The 13,138-nt window shown below is 40.8% G+C and overlaps 1 protein-coding gene across 3 annotated transcripts in view; it reads left to right on the forward strand.

Moving 5' to 3' along the window:
- Positions 1-13,138, forward strand: part of CPE (carboxypeptidase E) — a 67,587-nt gene that overhangs the window by 18,317 nt on the left and 36,132 nt on the right. The gene's annotated exons all lie outside the window — the stretch shown is intronic.

Here is a 13,138-nt window from a genome sequence, read left to right on the forward strand (position 1 = left end):
GTACCCATTAGTGTTCATTAACACACAGCTACTTCTTTAATTGCTGGCCGTATGCATGTTGATTGATAGAAAGCAAAGCCGGCATTTTCAGTGCATTTTCTGTCAGTTTCATGGAAAATGCAGACGTGCCCAAGCATTTTTAATCATGTGACATCAGCTCTGGCCTCGATCAGCCTGTTTCTATCGCCGCCATTGAGTATGTCCTGGGCTACGCACAGACTGCACACACTAGAAAAATAATTTGATGGTGAGATGAGTTGCCAATGGATTTGCAGCCAGTCGCAGGGTTGCTAAATTTTCGCAGCTTATCGCAGCCTTGCATAGGGCGGCATTTCGCTTTAGCGTGGCGGCGTATATACCTGGATGCAGGTCTCTGCAAATTACCAAAGAACCAATCAGGTCTGACTAATCCCCATAGTTTTAATACTACTGAATGTCACTTTTGATTTAGATTTTACATTTACACTTCTTCCATTGTATAAGTTTGGGATAATTCAAATAAACCTATAAATTAATACAATGTAGATACTTTAAAATACAATTTCTGACATTTAATATATTCATTACTATTCAGTTATTGTTTTCTTTCTGTCAGTTTCCACATTCATGAATATATTATACACATAAGCGTATGCAAAATGCAATTTCCTAGGCTACTGAATGTTCTCAAGGACGTCATCAGCAGCAATAGACAGAGCAGCTCACACATTCTAATTTTTCATTTAATTAATTGTAAAATAAATGTATTGACCTTTAAAAATAGCGTTTCCATTATCTGTCCCCTTACGTGGAGACAATTACGAATGCTGTTTCTATTGTAGATATAACAGATAAATATTTCTAAAAGATTATAGGCAATCATAGTTTAATATTTGTTACAAATAATTAGGAAAACTATCATGGCACTTACATTTGTGGCCAAATCAGTTCCGTTAGAGCTTCTCTACTGTGCCATTGTGGCTGGCATGGGATGTGATGCTACCTCATACTGTACATGTAATAGCCAACAAAATGGAGTTGCTAGGGTAAATGAGCAACACATAAGGGGGATATCCAACTGGGTGCGCCTGCAAATAAAACTTGTGGACAATTTTGGTTTACCGCAAGTACCCACGGTACCGTATCTAATAAAAAAAAATGCATGGTGGGTTTTCCGTTTTGTAAAAAAAAAAAGTCTGATACCTACTGGTCCGGTGGGCTCTGGCTCCCGGTCTTCTTCCCTCCATTGGGGAGGGCATTGCAGAAAAATTTATCTTAAAATCCAAGTATAATGAAAACTAATAACTGTGGGCCTTATTCTAGTTCACTCTTTCTGACAAAATCCTTCTTAGATGGACAAAACCATGTGCACTACAGGGGGGCAGATGTAAAATGTGCAGAGAGAATTAGATTTGGGTGAGTTATTTTGCTTCTGTGCAGGGTAAATACTGGCTGCTCTGTTTTTACACTGAAGTATAGATCTCACTTTGAAGTAAAACCCCCCCAAATCTAATTCTCTCTGCACATGTTACATCTGCCCCACCTGCAGTGCACATGGTTTTGTCCATCTAAGAAGGATTTTGTCAGAAAGAGTGAACTAGAATAAGGCCCTGTGTTCTAATGAAGTTGCAGATTGTAATTTTTAATAACATAAAATGATAATATGAAAAAATATTTTAACATGAAAGTGGTACTGTACATGAGCAGATTCAAAAGATGTTGTACAGGATTTAAATTGGTTAATATTTTATTAACTTTATAGCAAAATTGCATTTATTGTTAGAATATTATAAATCATTGCTAATATCTGTAATCTTTTAGCATGGGATAACACAGTGATGTTCATTAGTACCACCAGGATTCTCGTCACATACTGATTTAGTATAATGATTCCCCTCACATGTAATGGGTATTACACCTAACAAGTTGCTGCTCGATTCAGACAGGAAAGATTTCTCTAGGAGATGTTACCATGGTGACAGAGGATTAGCAGACGGAGATGATTTCATTGGTCCTTGCAATGGCTCCTGTTCTTAGCTGCATTAATATGTTCTTTCCTGCTGCTGTGTGTGTTGGGACCATCTGCCATCACCCTGTGTTCAAAGCTAAGCTCTGTTAAATTAACAGTGTATAGTACATATTTAGGATGTATGCAAGTATTTATTACTAGAAAAGCACAATAAATAGTTCAATAGTTGGTAACACAGGTATTTTCAGGGACTTTTGTAGCATTGGCAAACAGGAGCCTTTTGGAAAATCACAACTATGAAGATCACAAGTCGTTCACAAAAATGAAATATACTATACATGTGAATGAAAATAGAAAGAGTTATGTCAGGCTTTTTATAACTATCTTACCTTCTTTGGATTATATTAGGACAAAGGAAAGATGAACACGCTTAAAAACTATATACCATCTACTCTTAGATTTAGACATTTGCGTTCAGAAGCTGTTTGTTTAAGTGTTTTTAAAATACTGTCCTACACGTAGCTCTCCATGTGTAGCATGATGCAAGTGAAGTTGTTATTTTATCTATCTTACATACAATTACTCTAAAACCCCCATTCACTAAGCTGAGGTATGCCCCTGAGGGAGCAGCCCACTTTCCGGGTGGGAAGATTGCATACAATAGATCTTATGTGCTACTTTTGCATACAATGTTTCATATGCAGTACGGATGGTGTAATGGTTAGCATTACTGCCTCACAGCACTGAGGTCGTGGGTTCGATTCCCACCAAGGCTCTCAGGGGTGAATTTATGAAGCTTGAAAAAGTGTTATCTATCCCCATAAAGAACGTTAAGTGCAAGGTGATAATGGTTCAGCCAATCAGCTCTTACCTCTCAATTTACATATTGTAGCTGATTGGCTGAACCATTATCACCTTGCTCATAACGTTCTTTATGGGGATAGATAACACTTCTCCAAGCTTCATAAATTCACCCCTAACTGTGTAGAGTTTGTATATTCTTGCCATACTTGCGTGGGTTTCCTCCCGGTACTCCGGTTTCCTTCCACAATCCAAAAATATACTGGTAGGCTAATTGGCTCCCAACAAATTAACCCTAGAATGTCTGTGTGTGCGTGTACCTGTGGTAGGGAATATAGATTGTTAGCTCCACTAGGGCAGGGACTAATGTGAATGTTGAAATATTCTCTGTAAAGCGCTGCGGAATATGTGTGCGCTATATAAGAAACTGCGTATAAATAAATAAGTAAATATGCAATGAAATTGACTGCCACAGGATCCTACAAATCCGTGTGTCAGCCATGGCGATCTCTGGATCCGATGTGCATTCGGAGGTAAAACATACGAAATGGCACTTTTTGCACAATTTATCGGCCGATGGGTTGAAATCATGTGAAAAGGGCCATATGTGTATATTGTATAAATGTGTGGCCACCTGTAGTAATAACACAATGCCATGATTAGCAGGAAGCTGCAGTTTCTGCATGATGTTGGTATCATTGCTATTTAAAAAGAGGAGATATGTAAGATACAGGGGCAGATGTAGGTCTGTATAATGAGCCCTGGGGAGAAATAAAATGGAGAGATGCACAAAGCCTTGGATGTGGATGGAGATAAAGTACCAACCAACCAGCTTCTATCTGTCATTAGGATGATCCTATCTGCATCCTGATGATTATGGCAAGTATTAAGCTAAAAGTGTTACTAGGAGCCAAACTTCATGATGCATGGGCATGATTAGCCACTTAGAAGAAGGTTAGGTTAGGCGGCAGGGCAGAGGGGTTAGGTTTAGGCAGCAGGGTGCGGGACTAATGGTGTGTACACACGGTGCGATTTGGGATAATGATTTTGACTATATAGTCAAAATCGGTAGCAAGTTTGTACAAATCCTGATCCCGATGTGCTGCCCCTTGGCATCAGAATCGAAAGTGCAGGACAGTCTATTTCTACTATGTCAGTACGAGGGGCATGTTGCTCAATACAGCATGGCCTCCGCTCCCCCCACCCTCCGTCAGCCGACATTAGTACCCTGTCTGCTCCCGGCAGCCGCTGATATTGAATCACTATCAGTGGCCTTCAGACCGGTCCTTGTGTTGCACACCATTATTCTTGCTTCTGGCATCCTGACCGCCGGTCATCCATATATATATATATATATATATATATATATATATATATATATCAACTTCCTTTGACAAAAAAATACTGTCTATAATTCTAAATAGAGTTCATAGTACAGGGACTTATCCATTAATACTTTTTCTATACAACTTTTTTCTTTATCTTTTGATGTATTCAAATTCTTCATCTTATGCCATTGAATTATAAAAAATCTCTTTTGTGTAGTCTATTCACAATATTTTTGTTTAAACAGTTTACTGACAGTATTTAGTATTTAAAGGCATTTATTGCACCTTTGTGCACTGTGTAGATATATAGAACCATGCAGTTAGCATGTGTGCACTGTAGAACATTCAGGGAATATAGCCTCATTATTCTGTGTTAGTATATACACTGTGATGTGTCCCATAATGGGAGAACTCTGGAAACAGCGAGGCTGTTGCCATAGAGAAGTCTATTCTCAGGAGATCCGGTGACTTGATGAAAGTAAGTGGTATGACAATATAGTAAATGTTCATTTTGTATTATTTGCAGCCAGGAAATTGTTCTCTTTATCACATTACATCATTGTTATCAATATTCCAGATAGCTAGCATTGTAAAACCTTCTAATTCTGCTTTTATAATAAGGATTTGTTTCCAAGCTCATGTTCTGCTTTGAAGTTCCTAAAATCAACCAGTTTATCTTCAAAGTGTTATACTGGTAGCAGAACTTTTATCTAATGTCTCATATTACAGTTTTTCTTCCCACATTATAAGTTGAGCACATTTCTATAGCACACACTTAACCCTTTGCAGCCCAATTTTTTTTTATTTTTTTAGGGGCGGGGGGGTTGGGGGGTAGGGGCTATTGAAACAGTCTGGTTTAAATGTTTAAATGAATTGTAATTTTTTTTTATAATTAAAAAATGGCGTACATTGAATGTTGAATGATATTAATGTTCTTATTGGCTGAGATAGCGCACTCTCAGCCAATCAGAAGGCGGATAGTCATTTGACATGTTATTTTAAAGATGTAATAGCCGCCGCTGCCCGCCCGCTGAGTGACAGCATGAGGATTATCACCGCTGCCCGCCCCACTGTCACCGGCATCCCCCGCTGCACCGAGACGCTGCTGCCAGCAAGCTGCACAGTGACAGCACGGTGATTATCACCGCCGCCCGCCCCACTGTCACAGGCATCCCCCGCGGCACCCAGAGATGCTGCTGCCAGCCCCCACTACCGCTGCTGCTCACCGGCACCGCCGGTTCCCGCCCCCCCCCCCCCTGCTCCTCACCGCCCGGCAGCTCCCTGGTTTATTTTAAATGTGATAAATCTTATGCGATTTATCACATGTAAAAAATGGCACATCAAGTGCCACATTGTATGTGAGCTTCCCGGGGAGCTGCCGGGCGTCTCGCAGAAGAATTGGGTCCGACTTGTCCCTAGGACAAGTCGGCCTAATGTATGGAGGCCTTAAGTGATCTCACATAATATGTGTCAAATTGCAGGCGGGTGATCAATCGAATGCAATCGGCAAGCGGTGGGCGGAGGGAGCACTTTCTGTCGGCGGGTTCGGGGAAAGAGCTGGTGGCGTCCGTCGATGTAGTGTAGCGCTGTGAAGGAGCACTGGGAGCAATGGGGGTTATTTAAAACTTAATGGAATGTTACTAAAAAACTGTTTAACACACTGGGTGATCCTCTGATTGGCTGAGAGAGAGCTGTCTCAGCCAGTCAGTGGCCACTTGAATGTGAGTCCAGAGGGGGGCTAATATGTGAGCTGAGAGGGGGGCTAATAATGTTGTGCCTAGGGGTGGCCAGACTCCTAAATCTGTCTATGGCAGTACCATACTTGCCTACTTTTGAAAATGAGTTTCAGGGAGATTATAGTTGGTAATAGAAATTGCAAAGTGTCCCATTGAGGGGGGGTGTCATGCTCCACCCAAAGGGCGTGTCTAGTTCCATAAATGGAGAGATTGTGAAAAGAGATTGTCAAAGTAGCATCTAAAATCTTGAGTGTGTACAGCTATATCTGAGTGGAATCTTTTAAAATGACTTACTGTATATCCAAATGTAGATGAGCCCCAGAGCAGTTAGTAAGATATACTATACTTGGTAAAGTGCTGTGAAATACTGCTGATAATTCAGTGTAAATGTATCTAGCTCTCATTCATTTTTCCCCCAAAAATGTAACAGTGTAATGTGGGCTAGGTGAAATGAGGGAGATTGCTAGACTAATGAGGGAGATTGCTGTTAATTCAGGGAGTCTCCTGCAGAATGCAGGAGGGTAGGCAACTATGGGCAATACCAAGGTAGCAGCTTCTATAGTACCAGCAGCAGACTAGGAAGTGGCAGACAGGTTTGAACACTGGATGAATAAACCGAATCAGGGAAGGGGTACAATGGGGTCCACTAATTTATACTTGTGAATTAACTGTATTTTTATTTTTAACATAATAGCTTTTAATATGACTGTCTTTGCACATCTTGAGTAGTCTCATACTGGCTGCCCAAAAACTATATTTTTGCTGCTTGGCGTAAGGACTGAAATAATTACAATTAAAATGTGTGTGCATTCAGTAATCCTGTATTACATGTTAACTTAATGTGGATCACTGTGCCTTTACAGCTCCACTAGTGGGAGCAAGAAGGGAAACGTCATAGCCATTATAAGAAAGAGAAGGCTAATAGATTCAACTGCAATTCTGATCTTTCCCTGTGATAGTCTACATTTACTGTATCGTTAATACTCTAATGGGGAACCGTAGCATAGTGCTGTCACCAGTAAATTAGGACATGGTGGAGAGATCGTTAGTGATGACTGTAATTAGTGGATTTCTTTCTTTAACCACATGGAAAAAATCTTTGTCATGCGTCAGTACCCTGAGCTTAGTGTTTACCTTTATTGCCTTTACCTGCTCTAAATGGCCAGCTGTTGTCTCTTGTGTGCCCCATCAGTGGTACAGTACATGCAGCACCTTTGTTTGCCAGCAATAGTTCCTATTATCCTCCCACTCACATCCACAACATGCGTCATCAGCTCTTGTGTTGCTCAGTACCTAAGTGAAATTCAATTTGTTCTGCTGGCTTAAATGGCTAGAACACTGCTTTAGCTGCATCTGCAGTGCTTTGCTGACATGCTTGAAATGTAATAGTGCTGGGTATTTTATAGAGTATTGTGATGCAAACTTTGTACATACATTTATACACACATTTATATATATATACAGTATGTATATATATATATATATATATATATATATATATATATATATATATATATATAGACTTCCAATACTGCCGGCACTCTGTTATCGAAAAGCAGCGGTACTTGTGAGTTATCCGGGCGTCCGATTTTTAAATCGGGTCGGATCGGGACATCGCATCGCATCGCATGCGACCATCGGATGCGATGCGATGCGATGACCCGATTTTTCCATAGGAATCAATGTTAAAATGGACTGAGTCCATTTTAACATGGAATTCAATGGGAAAAAGGGTCCTTTTCATACCCCTACTATCCAAGTGGGCATGGAGTTGGATATAAACCTGTGGCGAGCGTAGCGAGCCACCGAGCCCGAAGCGTGGCGAGCGTAGCGAGCCCCGCGAGGGGACACAGAATACCGTCCCCTCGCGGGGCTCGCTTCGCTCGCCACGCTTCGGGCTCGGTGGCTCGCTACGCTCGCCACAGGTTTATATCCAACTCCATGCCCACTTGGATAGTAGGGGTATGAAAAGGACCCCTTTTTCCATAGGAATCATTTTAACATTGATTCCTATGGAAAAATCGGGTCATCGCATCCGATGGTCGCATGCGATGCGATGCGATATCGCATCGCATCGCATCTGATTGTATGCCTTAACTTAAGGCATACAATCAAAAAATCGGACGCCCGGATAACTCACAAGTACCAAAGCAGCTTGCCCCGGTGCCTGAATATGAAATGTACAGCTTCCAAATCCCATAAAGATGGGATAAACAAACGGCACTCGGAGACGGTTTCTTAAACAAACAGGTGTTCCTAATACACCTGTTTGTTTAAGATACCGTCTCCGAGTGCCGTTTGTTTATCCCATCTTTATGGGATTTGGAAGCTATATATATATATATATATATATATATATATATATATATATATATATATATATATACACTATCTTCTATTTTGTAAATGAGTATGTATTAGGTTCAGTATCATTTGATTATACAGTATGTACCGGTTTATTTTAATTGTATATGTCAGAAAGTTAGAGGGTTTTTAAACAGCCATTAACTTTATATGTTTATTCATAAATAATCTATCTTTCTGGTCTTTGTTTTCAATTGTTTTTACATACACAAGGTTGTAGCAACACCAGCTTGTGCTTTTATATAGTAAATTTGGTTGTATCATTCCTGAGACATATATCCCTTCTTTTTTTTCCTGTAACCCATCACCACCAATCTCATTGGTTATCTTTTTTTTTATGTAACCCATCACCACCAATCTTATTGGTTATTAAAAAGAAAGTAAGAAATGTTGAGAGTGACTTCTACAGTACATGCAGCACGTGGACAATATACGAACACTGGTTGCCGGTAGTGACTTGTCTCTTTCTAATCTTGTTCTTGCTCCCATGATAGTCTGTTGTCACTGATTATGAGATAATAGAACTCACAATGGTGAGGTAGAATGTCCACTGGTAAGGAGAACATAGTTTGTCCACAGATGATGGGAACTTTGACCATTTTTGAGAGGAACATAGATTGTCCACTGTGATGGGAAGATAGAATGTCCACAGATAAGGGGAACAAGAAGTGCCCACTGTTAAGGAGAACATAGTTTGTCCACAGATGATGGGAACTTTAATTGACCATTTTTGAGAGGAACATAGATTGTCCACTGTGAGGGGAAGATAGAATGTCCACAGATAAGGGGAAAATGGAATGCTACGAATCTGTAAGCCAGTGCATGTGCATGCGTATGGATTGTAACGTGCCAGGGCAAAGTAGTGCAGTGGAGCCCCTACCTACACAACCACACACACACACATATATATATATATATATATATATATATATATAATGTGCAGCACTTCATCGTCATCTAGCATACAATAGCAGACAAACACTTAAATCGCCTGGCCACAGGAAGTACCGATTAGGAGAGGGGTCTGCCACCCGAGACAGCAGCAGCATCACAGCACACGGTGGTGGTGGTGCGGTTGGACATTGTCAACGGGGTGATAGGCTTTGGGCCCCTACTGTTATGGGGCACTTGGGTAACTGCCCATCAAGACCATACATTAAGACGGCCCTCTCCAGATATAAAGGCCAGTGTAGAAAAACTCTACTTTTAATAAAGGATCTCTGTAGCAAGATTGTTTTCTGAATTCACACTGTACCGTATAACTATTCATTTGGCAACATTTTAATGAGGCGTCTTTACAGCTTGGAAGTATTAACATTTTACTATATAGCTATTGTAAAGACACTTAGGCTGATGCTGAAATTAAAGTAAACTAAATAGTCCCATTGCAGCTATAACCGCAAACGGACATTCTTATACTGCAATTGGGAATATGTACCTAAAGCATTGAAGAGCGATTACATTTTCGAGATGGTGTGGAGGTCTAGATTTAAGCTTCAGCTGTAATAATGACGTTATTTCCTTATAGTTTCTGCAGTGAGGCACTGTAATCACACAAGTATCGTTCAAGTTCTACATTATTCCATCATTATATCAGCTCATAATATTGAGATAAATCATCCAAACTATTCTTCTTTTCTGTGATTTCCATGATTGCTCATGAAAATAATGCCTATTCTTAGGGATACATCATAAATCCACAACATACTGTGAACAAGCAAGAAACGCTGCAGTTCAGTGTATTACCTATGTCATAGCCCGACATAACCAATTTAATGCACTAGGCAAGATCTTGGTGTGTCACTAGATTCACTTCTGAGCCAGCACTACTTTCTCAGCATAACATCCATCAACATAGATCACAGCAGGTGCTCTGTGTCAGCAAGAGCACTGACACCCCCACACCCAATAGAGTACAGTAGTAGGGCCCCTGTTAATTTTACATCACACAGTACTGTCCGTCATGCACATTTAACCACACTGTATTGCTCCTTATTCACATTGTACCACAACATATTTCTCCTTATTTACATTTCACCACACCGTATTGCTTCTTATTCACACTACACCACACCATATTGTTCCTTATTCACATTACACCAAACCATATTGATCCTTATTCTCATTAAACTACACAGTAGTGCCCTTTCACACAGTAGTTTACCTTATACACCTAATGCCACAAAGTAATAGAGCTCCTAACACTTAATGCCACACAGTAACGCCCCTTAAATATTATGCCACACATTAGGAATGCCATTATACACATAGTGCCCCTTACCAGGGGTTAAAGTGTGCGGGTGTGTGTGGGTGGGGGGGGGGGGGGGGGGGACTGGGTGGAACTGAGTTACACCACCTCCAGCACAACCCTGCACAGTAATTTCAACAGAAAAGCCTGATCCAGCAGTTCCTTTTCTGGCGCAGTATATGTGATGTCATGCCGTCACTGCCACTGAAGTGAAGAAAAAACACTAAGAGAAGAAGGCTTTGTGCATGTTGAAGACGATATGTTCTACTTATACATGTATGTGTGTCATACATGTATAAGGAGTACAACGGTGTAGCGTAACTTGAATAAGGGGCACTATTGGACTGTGCAGATATTGAAGCAGGGGCTGGCTGCATGGAGTCAGCCATTCCAGGTTCTCTCTGCAGATACACCATGCAGTACAGCAGTGCGCCATATGGTCCTAGATGTGACTGAGACATCACCTTCATCAGAGCGAATAGTTCTCGCATGCCCGAAGCTGTGTAACAGCCGTTGATTGCCACCACTGGCTATTGCCATGGCGAGAGAACACTAGAATGGTCAGCAAACAGCTAGCAAGTGGTCCCTCCTCTGCTGGCCCTATTACTCTGATTAATTATTTCATAAGATTTGAGAGGAGCACCTAGTTGTGTGGATATATATATATATATATATATATATATATATAGAGAGAGAGAGAGAGAGAGAGCAGGGGTTTGGCACTCCTTGTGACAAAAATGCAGCTACGCCGGTGCCAGCACAAAACAGATATAGAAGACTTGCGGTGGGGCACTCGTGGCAATTGTAGAGAAGCAAAAAGATTTGCCAGCTGGTTTTCAAGCAGCAACGTTTCAATTTTTTTGTTCAAATTGTCGTCAGGTTACAAAAGAATAAAGCATAAAACATACCTTTATAGCACATTGAAACCAGGGAAGTGAGGCTGAGACGCCGGGGGATGGGAGAGCAGCCCACATGGGGCGCAGCATGATGACATCACACGTTCAGCTAGTGAACAGTGTGCAGGAAAGCTGGTTGCCATGGAGATGGCATGTAAACAGCCTGCAACACTGGGGAAACAGAAAAAATCACCTAAATAAACAAAGGAGTGATACGGAACTGGCATGTTTGGACATAGTAAAAAATGACAGAGAGTTGTTAGTAAAAAATATCTATGAGCAGTCTCAGACACACTTCCCAAAGCATTACATATTAATAATGGAGCAGGTATGAACATTATAATATACATATAAATAACAGCAGTAACGCTGAACTCAATTTAAAGGTATAGTAACCATACAAAGTTGACATGCTCTATAAAAATGTAATTATAAAAGGCTTAATGAAGTAAAAAACTGGACAATATCACCGGAAGACAGCAAAAGAAATTTGTTCATTAAGGCCTTTCGGCGCAATAGTGCCGAGGCGGTGTATCCACCGGGCTTCACAACGTAACAGTTGAGTGCCACGGTCACCACCACGGATGTTGGGTGGCACCCAATCAATCATCCTATACCTTAAACTGTGTAAGGGGTGATGATGCTCCACAAAATGTCTAGCTACAGGGTGTTCGCTGGCCCCAGAGGCTAGGGCCAGGCGTATGGTACTCCTGTGCATAGTCATCCTCTCCTTAAATTTCCTAATAGTCTTGCCTATATAAGATAAACTACAGGGGCAAATTAATTGATAAATAATAAAAGAGGAATTACAGGTAAAATTATGACGTAATTTAATTAACTGGCCGGTATGGGGGTGACTGAAAGAGTCGCCAGTTAAAAGAAATTGACATGTGGTGCAGGCACATCTGAAGCAGCCTTTTTTCTTATTGGCACCTAACCATGTAGTAACCGGGGGTTCTGGATCAAATGACACATTAGTCTTAACCAGGATGTCCTTAAGACTGCGGCCTTTAGAGTAACATGGCATCACCCGATGCTCACCAAGAGGCAAGGAAGAATCACTCTTAATTAGAGGCCAATTAGTCTTAACCAGGGATGTTGTGTCGACTGAAGCCACATTGTAGCGGTTGACCCAAGGCATGACTTTAGACATGCTTTTATCTTTAGGTTTAGATTGAAGTAATGATTGGCGATTTAATTTTAGCACCTTATCCTTACAGGACAGCAAATCTTGGCGATTGAAGCCACGTTGCTGAAATTTTTCTATAAGGGTATCAATTTGTAGTTCACAATTTGCCCGATCACTGTTAATACGATAGTAGCGCAACATTTGTGAATACGGTAAAGACATCACAAGGCTGCGGGGATGACAGCTGGTAGGTGATAACATAGTGTTGCGGTCGGTAGTTTTTGTGTACACACTGGTACATATGCTACCTGCATCAAGGGAAACTTTAACGTCCAAAAAATGGACATCAGTGCTAGAAGTTTCAAATGTAAACTTGATAGCATTACTTGTTTCATTGTGTTTTAAAATTAGCTGATGGAGTAGACCAATATCACCTTGCCAAATGGCAAACAGGTCATCAATATATTACGTCATAATTTTACCTGTAATTCCTCTTTTATTATTTATCAATTAATTTGCCCCTGTAGTTTATCTTATATAGGCAAGACTATTAGGAAATTTAAGGAGAGGATGACTATGCACAGGAGTACCATACGCCTGGCCCTAGCCTCTGGGGCCAGCGAACACCCTGTAGCTAGACATTTTGTGGAGCATCATCACCCCTTACACAGTTTAAGGTATAGGATGA

This window comes from Crinia signifera, chromosome 1 (assembly GCF_055691185.1).
Source record: "Crinia signifera chromosome 1, ASM5569118v1, whole genome shotgun sequence".
Lineage (NCBI taxonomy): Eukaryota > Metazoa > Chordata > Amphibia > Anura > Myobatrachidae > Crinia > Crinia signifera.